This window comes from Artemia franciscana, chromosome 17 (genome assembly GCF_032884065.1).
Source record: "Artemia franciscana chromosome 17, ASM3288406v1, whole genome shotgun sequence".
NCBI lineage: Eukaryota > Metazoa > Arthropoda > Branchiopoda > Anostraca > Artemiidae > Artemia > Artemia franciscana.
Genome location: NC_088879.1, coordinates 31,726,276 through 31,741,331, shown reverse-complemented (window position 1 = coordinate 31,741,331; position 15,056 = coordinate 31,726,276).

Here is a 15,056-nt window from a genome sequence, read left to right as displayed (position 1 = left end):
ATTATTGTTATATTGTTGAAAAGTGAAACCCAAGTTTATTCAATACTCAAATATTATTGATAAAATAACACTTATTTTAAACGTGGTTGTTCTTATTTCTGAAAACTAAATCCGAAGTAAGTTCAATACTCAAATATTATTAATAAAATAAGATTTCTTTTAAACTTAAATGTTCTCATATCTGAAAACTAAATCCCAAGTTTATTAAATCCTCAGATGTTATTGATAAATCAGATGTTTTTTAATCTTGGGCGTTCTTATTTCAAATTCCATGAAGAAAATAGGGGTAAAGAGGACCAAATAATTCAATTTCACGAAGAGAAAAATCTGCAAGCAACAAACTTCATGAACAAAAATCGGAAGAAAACCAACACGCTACATGTTGCTATATGTTGCATGAATAAAATCAGTTTCACGAGGAAAAATAAACATGTTAGAAATGTCACGTACTAAAATCAACTTGCAACCAATTTTGCCAAAAAATCAGTGCGCAACAAGTTCCATGAACAAAATTAGTCTCACGAGGAGAAAAATCAAAGTAAAATTTTCACGAAGAGAACTTGCGTCCTGATTTTTGTTCATAAAACTTGTCGCTTGTTGATTTTTCTAGTCATGAAACTTGTACATAGATTTTCTAATCTTGAAACTTATTTTTTCATGGAAATTGCTGCGTGCTGATTTTTTTTAATAGAACTTAATCTCGCGGGGATTTTGTTTTTGTTCGTGAAACTTGTTGAACGTTTATTTTGCACTTCTTGAAACTTTTACATTGATTTTTCTCCTCGTGAAATTGATTTTGTTCAAGCAACTTGTAGTGTTTTGATTTTTTCTTCGTGGAACTTGTCGTGTGCTGATTTTCGCTCGTGAAACTTATTGCATCTTGATTTTTCTCTTCGTGAAACTTGTACATTATTTTTTTCTCATGAAACTGTTTTGCTCATGAAACTTGTTGTGTCATAATTTTTGTTCGCAGAACTGGTTGTTTATTGATTTTTATCGTGAAACTTTTTCCATGTTGATTTTTCTCAGAGTGAAACTTTTTACATTCATTTTTCTCGTCTTGAAACTGATTCTATTAATGGAACTTTGATTCTTGCTCGTGGAACTTGCTGTGTGCTTATCTTTGTTTTGGAAACTTGCTGTATTTCGATTTTTCTCTTCGTGAGATATACTGCGTTCTGATTTTTGTTCATCAAACTTGTTGCATGTTGATTTTCACTTTGTTAAACTTTCACACTGATGTTTCTTATCAAGAAACTAACTTTGCTCTTGGAACTTGTTTCCAGCTGATATTATTTCGTTGAACTTATTGCACGCTGATTTTTATTCCTCGTGGAGCTTTCTGCATACTGATTGTTGTTCGTGAAACTTATTGAATGTTGATTTTTCTCTTTGTAAAACCCATTACATTGATTTTTCTTCTCGTAAAACTGATTTTGTTCATAGAATTTGTTGCCTGTGGATTTTTGTTCATGAAATATATCGCATGTTAATTTTTCTCTTCCTGAAAGTTGCACATAGATTTTTTCTGCTCGTGAAATTGATTTTGTTCAAGGAACCTGTTGCATACTGATTTTTTGTTCATAGGGCTTGTTGTGTGCTGATTTTTGATCGTGAAACTTGTTGAATGTCAATTTTTCTCTTCGTGGAACTTCGGACATTCATATTTTTCCTCATGAAACAGATTGCGTTCATTGAACTTATTGCATGCTGATTTTTTGTTCCAGAAACTTGCTGCGTGTCGATTTTTTTGTACACAAAACTTGTTGAGTATTGATTTTTTCTTTCCGTGAAATTTTTACATTGATTTTTTCGCCTCTTGAAGCTGATTTTGTCCCTGAACTTGTTACGTGCGGATTTTTGTTCGTGGAACCTGCTGCATGCTGTTTCTTGTTCGTGAAATTTGTTGCATGTTGATTTTTCTCTTTGTAGAAAATGTACATTGGTTTTTCTCCTCATGAAACTGATTTTTGTTTATGGAACATTTTGCTTGCTAATTTTTTTTCGTGCGACTTGTTGCCTGCTGATTTTGTTTTTATCTTGAAACATGTTACATATTGATTTTCTTTTCGTTAAAATTGCACATTGATTTTTGTCCTCCCGAAACTGATTTTGTTCAAGGAACAAGATCTAACATACTTCAACCAAATTTTACTTAACCTAACCGTCATCTAACCGTCATCTTAACCCTCGTCTAATCTAACTTAACCTAATCTACAATGTTTAGGTTAATTATAGGTTCCGTCACGCTTGGTATAGTCCCCAAATTCTAACCTAACTTAGTAGGATTTCTGTGAAAAAATGAGTTTCAAGAGGACAAAAATCAATATACGAGTTTCATGAACAGAAAAATCAATTTTTAAGAGATTTCAATTAAAAAAAAATCAGCATACAGCAATTTGCATGAACAAAATTAGCTTACAACAAGTTCCATGAACAAAAATTAGTTTCACGAGGAGGAAAATTAATATACAATTTTCATTGAGAGAAAAATCAATATGCGACAAGTTTCGCAAAACAATATCAGCACGTAACAAGGTCATGAATAAAATCAGTTTCGCGAGGTGAAAAATTAAGCTAAAATTTCCATGAGAATGAAAAATCGATACGCAACATATTTTGCGAACAAAAAAATCAGCTCGCAGTGACCTCCATGAATAAAATCAGTTTCTTGAGGAGAAAAAATCAATGCGCAACTTCCACGACAAGAAAAAATAGATGCGCAACAAGTTCCGCGAACAACAAAAATCAGCACGCAGCAAGTTCCAGGAACCAAAAATCAGCATGCAAAAATTCCCATGAGCAAAATAAGTTTTATAAGGAGAAAAAATCAATTTACAAGATTCACAAAGAGAAAAATCAACTTGCAACACGTTGACGAACAAAAATCATCATACAACAAGTTCTGCCAAATCAGCACGCAAGCAGTTCCAAGAGCAAAATTAGTTTCACGAGGAGAAAAATTAATGCGTAACTTTCACAAAGAGAAAAATCAATATGCAACAAGTTTTTAGAATAAAAATCAGCAAAAGACAAGCTCTATGAAAAAAAATAAGGACACGAGAAGTTCCTTGAACAAAATCAATTTCTCGAGGAGAAAAATCAATATATAAGTTCGAAGTTGGAAAGATCATTATTCAAGAAGTTTAATGGACAAGAAAATCACCTCATAATAAGTTCTGGGATAAAAAAATCAACACACATGAAGTTCTAAGAAGAAAATCAGTTTCACGTGATTTATAGATATTATCACGGGATTTATGAGATAAAATCCATATACAAGTTTCAAAATTAGAAAAATCAATATGCGACAAGTTTCATGCACAAGAATCGGCACGCAGCAAGTTCAATGAGCAAAAAATCAGCATGCAACAAGTATTCATGAACAAAATCAGTTTCAAGAGGAGAAAAATCAATGCACAAGTTTCACGAAGAGAAAAATCAGCATTCAATCCACGAACAAAAATCAGCACGCAGCAAGTTCCATGAACAAAAAAATGGAACGCAATGGGTTTCATGAACAAAATCAGTTTTAAGAGGATAAAAATCAATTAACAAGTTTCACGAAGAGAAAAAACCTCCATGCAACAATTTTCACGAACAAATAAAAGGACGCCGAAAGTTCTAAGAACAAGAAAAATCAACACGAAAAAAGTTTTATGAACAAAATCAGTTTCTCGAGGGGAAAAAATCAATGTAAAAGTTTCACGAAGTACAAAATCAACGTGAAACAAGTTTCATTAACAAAAAACTTCGCGCAATAAGTTCTATAAGAAATCAGCAAATAACAAGTCCCATAAAAGAAAACAGTTTCTTTATTAGAAAAATCAATATACAAGTTTCACGACGAGAAAATCAACATGTGACAAGTTTCATGAACAAAAGTCAGGAAGCAGTAAGCTGCACGAACAGGAAAAAATATCTGCACGCAAAGAGTTCCAGGAAAAAAAAATCAGTTTCTTGGGGAGATAAAACTAATGAACGAGTTTAACGAAGGGAAAAATCAACGTGCAACAAGTTTTACGAATAAAAATCAGCACGCAACAAGTTCCAAAAACAACACAATTAGCATGGAACCAGCTTCGAGAACAGAATCACTTTCATAAGGGCAAAAATCAATGTACAAGTTTTACGAAGACAAAAATAAACATGCAAAAGGTTTCACGAGCTAAAAACCATCCCACAACAAGTTCCACGAACAAAAAATTAGGAAGCAACTTTTTCCTTGAGCAAAATCAGTTTCATTAGGAGAGAAAATCAAAATACAAGCTTCACGAAGAAAATATAAAGATGCAACAAGTTTCACGAACGAAAATAAGCATACAACAAGTTCCATGAGCAGAATGAGTGTCAAGAGGAGAAAATTCCATATAAAAATTTCAAGAAGAGAAAAAATCAACGTGCAATAAATTTTTCAAGTTTCAAAGTCTCATGAACAAAAACCAGTAAAGAGCAAGTTCCATGAACAGAATCAAAAAGCAATAACCGTTATGAATAAAATCAGTTTTACGAGGAGAAAAAATCAATGTACAAGTTTCAGCAAGAGAAAAATCAAAATGCAACAAGTTTTACAAATAAAGATCATCACACAAAAGCTTGACGAAAAAGAATCAGCTCGCAACTAGTTCCATGAAAAATGTCAGTTTCACAAGGAAAAAAATAAATGTACAAGTTTCACAAAGAGAAAAATCAACATGCAACAAGTTTCACGAACAAAAAGTCTGCACACAACAAGTTCCGTGAACTAAAAATCATTATGCAGCAAGTTCCTTGTGAAAAATCAGTTTCACGAGAAGAAAAAATCAACGTACAAGTTTCACGAAGATAAAAATCAAGACATAGCAAGTTTCACAAACGAAAAGCAGCACGTGATAAGTTCCATGAATAAAAAAATAACACGTAATACGTACCAACAAGATAATCTGTTTCACGAGGAGAAAAACTAATGTACAAGTTTCAAAAAGAGAAAAAATCAACATGCAGTTTAAATGGACACAAATTAACGCGCAACAAGTTCCTTGGACACAATCAGTTTCACGAGGAGAAAAATCGATTGTCGGGTTTCACGAACAGAAAAATCAATATGCAATAAGTTTTACGAACAAAAATCAGCACACCAAAAGCTCCAGGAACAAAATCAGCAAACAATAAGTTCCATGAACAGAATCAGTTTCAAATAAAAGAAAAATCAATTTACAAGTTTCACGAACAGAAAAATCAACATGCAACAAGTTTCAAGATCAAAAATCAGCACACAACAAGTTCAAATAAAAACAATACTCGTTGTTTTAGTTTATACATTTATTTTTGAGGGGGAAAGCTCGAAAAACCCTTAGGCGTGATAACGTGCGCCAGAAGGGTGTCATCAGGAGTGGTATATTGTGCCACGCCGGCCTCAACTACTAAAAGTCATAAGAAGAGACGATAATGGGAATTTTAAGTTTAAACCATCGATTCTTGTTTAAACGAAATTTTTTCAGGAAAATGCTCAAAAATGTCATATGTTAGGTAATACTTGGTAGAGGGTGTCGTTTGTCAGCTTTTGAGTGTCACCGGCTGGGGATTGTCTTGGAACATCGCAATCTAGCAACGAAATGTCAAGTTTCCACTGTTCAAATTAAAAAGGTGGTCATTCTCAAGTTTATAAATTTATTTTTGAGAGGGAAAAGCTTAAAAAACGCTTAGTTATGATAATATGCGCAAGAGTGATGCCATTTGTTAGCCATAGATTACCACGCAGGTAGCCGCAGACAAAATCTTGGAATTGTTCAAATTTAGAGAGGAATTGATAGGATCGGAATCGTGGAATCAGAGACAGAAGTGGGAAATCTGAAACGGACGAAACTGAAGTCAGATTCAGAGTTGGGAGTGGAGGAGGCGTGGTGGGCTTGATGGGTAGTGGAATCGGTTGCACCGGGGTGGAACCCAGTAGAGTTAAAGGTGGAACTGTTGTAACCGGGGTCAGAAGTGGAAGAGGCGGAATTGGATATCACTTTATTTTTTTCAGAAAATATCTAAAAATATCTTAGGAATGATGAGAGTGTCAGAGGGGAATTAATGGTGTATGGTGGCGTCTTCGTTTCATAGGTATTGATTAGGTAAAAAAAGACTGTTCCAAAGCAAAGGGGTGTTTTCAAGCATTTTGTGGTGCAAAATAACAATTCTAGCTAAAAGAAGGTCGAGAAAGCTATTGTGTGAACATTTTGAGATACTCAATCTATCAATCAAAAAACTATACACATATTGAGCATCGATTGTCAGAGGTAGCAATGCTGTATGGTAGCGCATGTATTTCTAAATGGTGCAAGTGATCCTACAAAATAAGTGTTAACATGGACATTATTTTAGCCAAAAAAATACTGTCCCACAGCAAAGCAGCATTTTCAGCAGATATGACGTGCAAAATAGCAAATTCTAACCAAAAGAAGGCCGAAAAAGCTATTGCGTGAAAATTCTGAGGAAGTCAATTGATTTAGAATTATCAAAAATCTATACGCATATTCAGCCTCGTGTTTTAGAGGCAGTAATGGCGTGCGGTAGCGCATTCGTTTCTAAAGTGTGCTAGAAATCCTCTAAAATAAGGGTTAACATAGACGTTAAGTTTAGCCAAAAAGTCTTTTCCCCCTGCCCCAATGCGGTGCTTTCAGCCATTTTGTAATACAAAAGAATAATTGAGGCAGAAGAAATCGAAAAAGGCTATTGCCAGAAAATTTTCAGATAGTCAATTGATGTATGAAAACAAAGAAAGGAAATAATAAATGAAAAGAAAAATATCAAATAGGTGAAAAACGAGGGTTTTATCAGCCAGTAGCAAAATATGAAAAACAAGCAATGTTTCGACAAGGACCTCCGCCAAGTCGTCCTCAGTTTTTAAAAAACTAAGAAAGAGGAAAAAGAAAAAAAGAAACAAAGAAGAAACAACAAAAAAACCTAACCTTCTTAAGTGAACTGTACGAGAGGAAAAAAGGTACTGAATCAAACAACAAAAACCAACTTGAAATCAATGAAAGAGAAGTTACCAATTAAATTTAATAAGTATCCTTTGCCTTGCAACAGATTTCACCTGTCTACAATTTCGGTTTTCATTAGATATGCCGACAGGTTGTCTTAAATTAGACTGGGCGAAAATATTCATAGAGTCTTTTAATATTAAATTGTTCTAAATTGGGCTTATGGAAATACCTCCCGTGTCTCTACTTATAGCCAAATTTTATTTATATGGTTTTTTTTATCTCAGTTGCCTCTCTAAAAGATTGCGGTAGGCCACTTACGGTAGATATTAAAGTTGCCTCTTCAAAAATAACTAAATGGTCAGGATTAACGCATATATGCTGGGCCAGAGCTGATGGTAATTACAGTAATTACAAGAGTGGACAAAGGAAACACAGTTATGATTATGGATTATGCAGATTATCAAAATAAAATAAACACCCTTTTATTGGATAAAAATACTTATAAAGAAATAAAAACTGATCCCACAGATAAATACACCAAGCAGTTGAGAAAAGAATTAGAAATTTTAAAAGACAATAGACTAATCACTCCACAAATGTACAGAAAATGTTACCCGAAAGGTTGTTCAGCCCCAAAATTTAATGGTTTATCCAAAATTCATAAGAAGGATACTCCTTTATGTCCTATTGTAGCATGTTATAGTTCTCCAGCTATAGGTGTAAGAAGATTCTTAGCAACAATTTTCAAGTGTCTTCTAACAACACAGAAATCTTATAGCCTATAAGAAATTCCATAGATCTTGTTGATAAGCTGAAAAATCGTAGTATAGCAGATAAAACTATCTTATCTAGTTTTGATGCAGTTTCCATGTACACTTCATGCTATGTCCATAAATGTGAACAGACCTTGCAAAGAAAATTAGAGGAAAATTCTGCTTGGTCAGATTATAAAACTTTGGAAATTGATACAATAATGACGCTTGTACGTCTTTGCAACAAGTTCTCTTTATATTTTATGTTTCGAGAAAAAAAATTCCTTCAGGTCAATGGCCTACCCATGGGCACTGTTTTGTCTCCTTTTTGGCAAATTTTTACATGGAATTCATAGAACAGTCTGCTTTGAATAGTTTCCCCTTAAAACACTCTCTCTTTTTTCGTTTCGTTGATGATATTCTTGCTGTTTAGGAACATGGTCAGGACTCCCTAAAAGATTTTTTGGCACATTTGAATTCTTTTGATTCAAATCTTCAATTTACAATAAACTGGAAGATTCAGGAAAGCTCCCTTTCTTGGATGTTTTAATTATAAAAAATATTCCTAGCCTTGAATTCTCTATATATAGAAAGCCGACCCATAATGATCGGTATCTACATTTCTCGTCAAATCACCCTCCTTGTGTAAAAAGAGGGGTAGTAATTTCTTTAGTCGACAGTGTTCTAAAAATATGTTCACGAAATCATGTAAAATCCGAGTTTATGTAAAAGATATTCTATTCTGCCAATACTACCCAATCAATCTCATTGAAAATATAATATATAGGCGATTAAAAAGGTAAAACAGGAAAATAGGAAGCCCGTCCCCCTTGATTCAGGTATACTGGCAATTGAGAAAAAACTTTCACTACATTACCATACGTCTCGAAACTCAGCGAAAAACTAAGAAAAAAAAATAATCTCTCTGTTTCTTTCAAAACTGAACAAAAAGTTAAACATTTTTTCAACTCGGGAAAGGATAAAACGGACCCTATACTAGGTAGTGGTGTCTACAGAGTCCCGTGTTCATGTGGAAAATTTTACATTGGCAGGACCCATCAACAACTAGGGGAACGATTGCATGAACGCAAAATTTCAATAGATAAGTCCCTGAGATTGGAAAATAAAAATGACAACTTTGATTCAGTTCTGGCCCAGCATATATACGAAAATCCTGACCATTTAGTTCTTTTTTATGAGGCAACTTTAATATCTACCATAAATGACCTACCGCAATCTTTTAAAGAGGCAATTGAGATGAAAAACATATAAATAGAAATTTGGCTATAAATAGAGACACGGGAGATATTTCCTTAAGCCCAATTTATATAACAATTTGATATTAAAATGCTCTATGAATATTTTCACCCAGTCTAATTTAAGACAACCTGTCCCCATATCTAATGAAAACCGAAATTATAGACAGACGAAATCTGTTGCAAGGCAAAGGATACTTATTCAATCTAATTGATAACTTCTCTTTCGTTGATTTCAAGTTGGTTTTTGTTGTTTGATTCAGTGCCTTTTTTCCTCTCGTACAGTTCACTTAAGAAGGCTAGATTCTATTGTTGTTTCTTCTTTGTTTCTTTTTTTCTTTTTCCTCTTTCTTATTTTTTTGAGCACTGAGGACGACTTGGCGGAGGTCCTTGTCGAAATATTGCTTGTTTTTCATGTTTTGCTACTGCCTGATAAAATCCTCGTTTTTCACGAATTAACTTACGTAAAAAACTTCTATATTCGTATGTATTTATTGCGTATATTAGGGGTTCACCCCTCGTTAATACCTTGCTCTTCACATTAAATATTAAATTTTGTCCCAATTCCTTAAGAATGACCCCTGAATCACAAAGGCCGCAGAATAAATAGTTGAAATTACTAAAAATACTTTAGCGTAAAGAGCAGGGTATCACGAGGAGGTAAACCCCCTATATGCATAATAATTTCTGTTCGCTTTAAGTTTTAATGCTGCTCCTTACTTTCAGTAGAAAAAACTTTTTCATATTTTTTTCATTTTTTTTATTAAATAATGCTAGAAAATCCTGCGCCCCTTCATTGGAATTCTCTTCCCCCATGGCATATTCCTCCATGGAAAAATCCTTCCACGTAACCCCTTCCTCACCTCTCCTCCCCCCCCCCAACCAAAAAAATCTCCCTGAAAACGTCTATACATTTCCCAATAACCATTACTATATGCAAACACAGGTCAAAGTTTGTAACTTGCAGCCCCTCCCACGGGGACTGTGGGGAGTAAGTTGTACCCAAAGAAATAGTTATTAGGTTTTTCGACTATGGCGAATAAAATGGCTATCTCAGAATTTTGATCTGGTGACTTTGGGGAAAACTGAGCGTGGGAGGGGGCCTGGATACCCTCCAATTTATTTGGTCACCTAAAAAGGACACTAGAACCTTTAATTTCCGTTAGAATGAGCCCTCTCACGACATTCTAGGACCACTGAGTCGATACAATCACCCCTGGGGAAAAACAAATCAAAAAACAAATAAATACGCATCCGTGATCTGTCTTCTGGCAGAAAATGCGCTCTGATACGCTGAATCTGATGGTGTGATTTTCGTTAAGATTGTATGACTTTTAGGGGGTGTTTCCCCCTATTTTCTAAAATGAGGCAAATTTTCTCAGGCTCGTAGCTTTTGATGGGTAAGACTAATCTTCTTGAAACTATATATTTAAAATCAGAATTGAAATACAATTCTTTTTGACGTAACTATTGGTATCAAAATTCCATTTTTTTTTAAGTTTCGGTTACTATTGAGTCGGGTCACCCCTTACTACAGTTCGTTACCACGAACTGTTTGATTCACACTTTGATAAATTAAAGCTAAGTTCATTTAAAAATTTCCTAATTCTGCTATATGATGCTGTACAGTCGGATACACTAGTACCCATTAAATTTATAGTAACAAAGTTTTCCTTATCAATTTTCCAATATTCTTTGGCACTCAGCATAACCAAACTAAGTTTACCAAGTGCCAAAAAGGATTTGCTATTGTTCAGAACTTTCTTGAAGCGACCATCACTAATTCACTTACAGATGACTGAAAAAATTGCTCTAGTCATATTTCAATCGATAAATCACCCTCTCACACTTCTACAACCCTTTATTTGATACTATGTAACAGGAGAGAAAAGATAAACTTAAAATGATTCATTGAAGGTTTAATTATATAATTCATTGAACTTTTTAACATTCAGAATAAAATGCTAATCACAAAATTTGATCCTATACCAAGGGGGGAACGGGAAGTTGGGTAGCTAAAAATACTCCAGAATCTCTAATTCCATTTAATGAAGTACCCTCTAAAGGTTCTGGGACCACTTATTTCATGCTAAGTGACAGGAGAAAAAAAATTGAAAGGACAGAAAAAATTATAGAAAAGGACATATTGGAAAGTGACAGGAGAAACCCTAGCGTTGGGAGAAACTCAATGCTAGTGAGTTGATTGTGAAACTTGATTAGTATCTTTTCTTAATATTACGAGAGAAAAAAGCTGTTGAAAGGACAAATGGTAACAAAGCATATGAGAGAAGAGACTGTGTGTATTCTGTGTAACCAGGAGCTGATAAAAACGTCCTGCCTGAACTTTAATCTCTGCATCAGATATCGCTGATTTGAGGCTTCAAGATCAATTAACGAGTATTTTGTCTCTGTATGGCTATTTTTGCTATGTACTAAAACTCTTTATTTCAGCTGTGAATAAGGGAGTTTTAGTAAATATTTAAGTACGCAAATTATCTGTAGGTAATTCTGGACGAACATTTTTCTGGAGAGGGGGCTGATGGTCAGAGCAACGAAAAGTGCCCTTTTGGCAACTATTTCTTAGGCTATCCAGGGAAACAACCCCTGAAATTTATGCTCTTTACGGAAAAAATTAGCCTGTGAGTGCTGACAGGTTATTGCAATTAACCAAACGTAATATTTCAGTATTTACTAGTATGTCATTTTCCCATTGACTTTCTATGATTTGCAACTAGAATCACAAAAGAGCAGGGCGGTATGTTCTTATAAACTACACGTTCTGCATTTCGGTAGAATTTAAATCATTGGCGGTCTTGAAAATTTCCTCAGAACGTATTTTATGACCACACTTGGATAACAAGCAGTGCCTTTGATTAAAAATTGGCCACAAATGGCGCCTTGTTGTGAGACATCTTTTATCAATTGATAAGGGCCGTCCTGGCTGAGTGGATGGCGCGCTGGCGTGGTAATTCTTTGGCCAAGGGGCAAGGGTTCAATCCCAGTTGTGACCCTTTATTTAGTTTGGGACGGAGGTCAGTGGCGTGACTCTATAAGCTCAGCCAGAGTCGACCCGGCTTTAAATGGGTACCTGGACAAATCTGGGGAAGGTAAGAAGGAAGAGTGTGTAAAAGCACAGGATGGTTGGCCCCCAACCCCCCATTGCACTTCCTGGCTGAAGGGCCATGAAACGGAGATCAGCACCGCCGGTTTGGACCTTAAGGGTCTATTGCCGTCTTACTTACTTTCTACTTTTTAATTGATAAGGGTATTGGAATTATAAGCTTCCGTTAGACTGAGTCCTTTCCCGGTATTCTAAGATCATTTCTCGGTATTCCAAGACCATCACTCTAAAAAAGAGATGAAGGAAAAACACCTGTTCCATGACGTGGTGTGCCACGTCAACCAAGGTTAGAATAACCTAACTTAAATGGTTGAAACCTTGAAACTATCCTAAACGAAGTGTCTTATGTTTTACAGAATTTTTTTTTTTAATTTTGTGGAAATCTTCATTAAAGACTTTTTGGTTGAGTCTTTGAAAGTTATAATTTTTTTATACTGAAACTGTTTTTTTTTTCATAATATAAATGTTTCATTTTTGTTTTTCCTCTGTTTTTTTTTTATGGCCATAGAGAGGGAGTCTATAATAAAGTGTTTTGTTGTGAATTTATTGCGTAAAAAAATTGATTGATTGATTGATGTAGGAAATGTTCACCATGCATAATTCGAGGCCCTTGCTCGAGAGGGAAGGTGGGAGCTGTGTCATACATTGAGGAAAATTCATCAGATCTTTCGATTATTTTGATCAAAAGAACTACCTAAGATTTTGATCCGATGTCTTTGCGGATAAAAGGGATCTGGGTATCAAAAAAGGCTTTTAGAGAGATATGGTTTCCCACCATTCACTTTCTACTCTTACAAAAGACCGTTAGAATTTCTTGTTTTCAATCGAATTACCTCCTTCCAAAGCATCTGCAACTACTCCTTTCATATGTAATAGTTGATTCAAAGGAACAAAAAATGGAAGGCCTACATGGGATGCATGTCGCCCTTTACTTAGACCCCTCTATTGCATTTCCCAGAAAATCTACAGGTTTTTACAAATGTGAGCTGTTGCGAGAATCTATAAGCAGTCAAAACGTCGGTTGAAATAACAGTATATATTTTTTTTCCTTCTGGTGGAAAAGTAAGGGTTAGTGCATTTGTTTTTTATTTATCAATACCAAAGTCTACATTGATCGCCATTTTCCTTGTTAGAAATAGTAAATAGGCGGAGTCACAATTTAAAGCCAAAATTTTAAGGAGTTGCACAGTAATCTTGGATGTCATTTTCTTAATCTCGTGTCAGGTGATAATCGCTTTCTGGAAATCTACTCTAAGGAATTCTATGATTCTCTGATTTGCATCATAGGAATTTCGAGGAGAGTGATGTTGATAGTATGAACAAATAGGCTGGATTCCATTAATACTTTGACATTTTAATGTTTCCAGATTTCTTGTGATGGATCATGTAGCTGAATATGTATCAATCTTCAATTTATCTTGTTTACCAGGAATTGATCTTACAAACTTGGAAACTGAAATCATTTTGGCATATGTCCTTGTGACTAATAGTAAACGTGACTTAATAAAAACTGTAATAGTATTTGTTTACACTGAAAGGTGAACGTATTTCATGAAAAAATAATTGTATTTACTTAATATGAGCATGTTATATATTAAAAGTGAATCATGGATTCACGAAAATCATGGATTCGTGTTTTCATTTTTTCCCCTTGGATCTTATTAAGCCATTGGTCTTATGAGATGAAGAAAAAGGGCTATTTCAAATGTAAATTAAAAGTTCTATTACCCTTTTTAAATGACTAAAGGGGCTGAATTGCAATTAATCCCCTCCCACACTCCCTTCTGCCCAAAGACATTTGATTAAAATTTTGAGACAGCCATTTTCTATACCATAGTAGGACGGTCCAACATATAGGTTTCTTGAGAAACATCGTTCTTGAGATTTTGTAAGCCATCCTATTGAATGCCGGCATGCACATAGTGCTATTTGATTTAGTTTCAATGCAACATAAACTTTTCCTGAAAGGTTTTAATTTGTGCCCTATCCCAGTTCTAATTTATCCCGCCTGAATTTATTGACAAACTGGTTTATTTTGACAATTTGGATGCACTTATACTATTTTGATTTAGTTCAAAGTAGCGGTAATGGTAGCAGCAGTTGCAGAAGAAGTAGCAGCAGAAGTAGTAGCAATATTGGTAGCCCTGGAAGTTTCAGCTTAATACCCAAAGGCGTTACTGGGACAATGTTAATATACCCCATTGATAACTGACATGTATATAGTGCGTTTTGCTTCAATTCAACACCACACTCACCGTTCCTGAAAGTATTACTTATACTCTTAGCTTTAGCCAAAGCACTAGAAATAGCAGTAGAAGTAATAGTGGGAGAATTGGGACTAGTACTAATGATAGCAGTAGTAGTACTAGTAGTAGTAGCGGTGATAGTATGCACAAAATGCGTTTTGGCCTTGTTCAACATCCGCTCCTCACGTCCTGTTAGTTTAAATTTAATACTTCAGTCTGTTTGTGAGATATCACTGTTACGCCCTTTTGATAACCTACATGCACATAGTGTGTTTTGATATATCCCAACATCCCCGTCAACACTCCCTGTAAGCTCCACATTCATATCCTTAGTCTTAGTAAAAGAAGTAACAATAGCCTTAGCGGAAGTGGTAGTGCTACTGTTTGTAGAGCAGTATGTTTATCATGCATTTTATTAGTTCAACATACCCCTCAACGCTCCCTGTAAGCTCCACATTCATATCCTTAGTCTTAGTAAAAGAAGTAACAATAGCCTTAGCAGAAGTGGTAGTGCAACTTTTTGTAGAGCAGTATGTTTATCATGCATTTTATTAGTTCAACATACCCCTCAACGCTCCCTGTAAGCTCCACATTCATATCCTTAGTCTTAGTAAAAGAAGTAACAATAGCCTTAGCAGAAGTGTTAGTGCTACTGTTTGTAGAGCAGTATGTTTATCATGCATTTTATTAGTTCAACATACCCCTCAACGCTCCCTGTAAGCTCCACA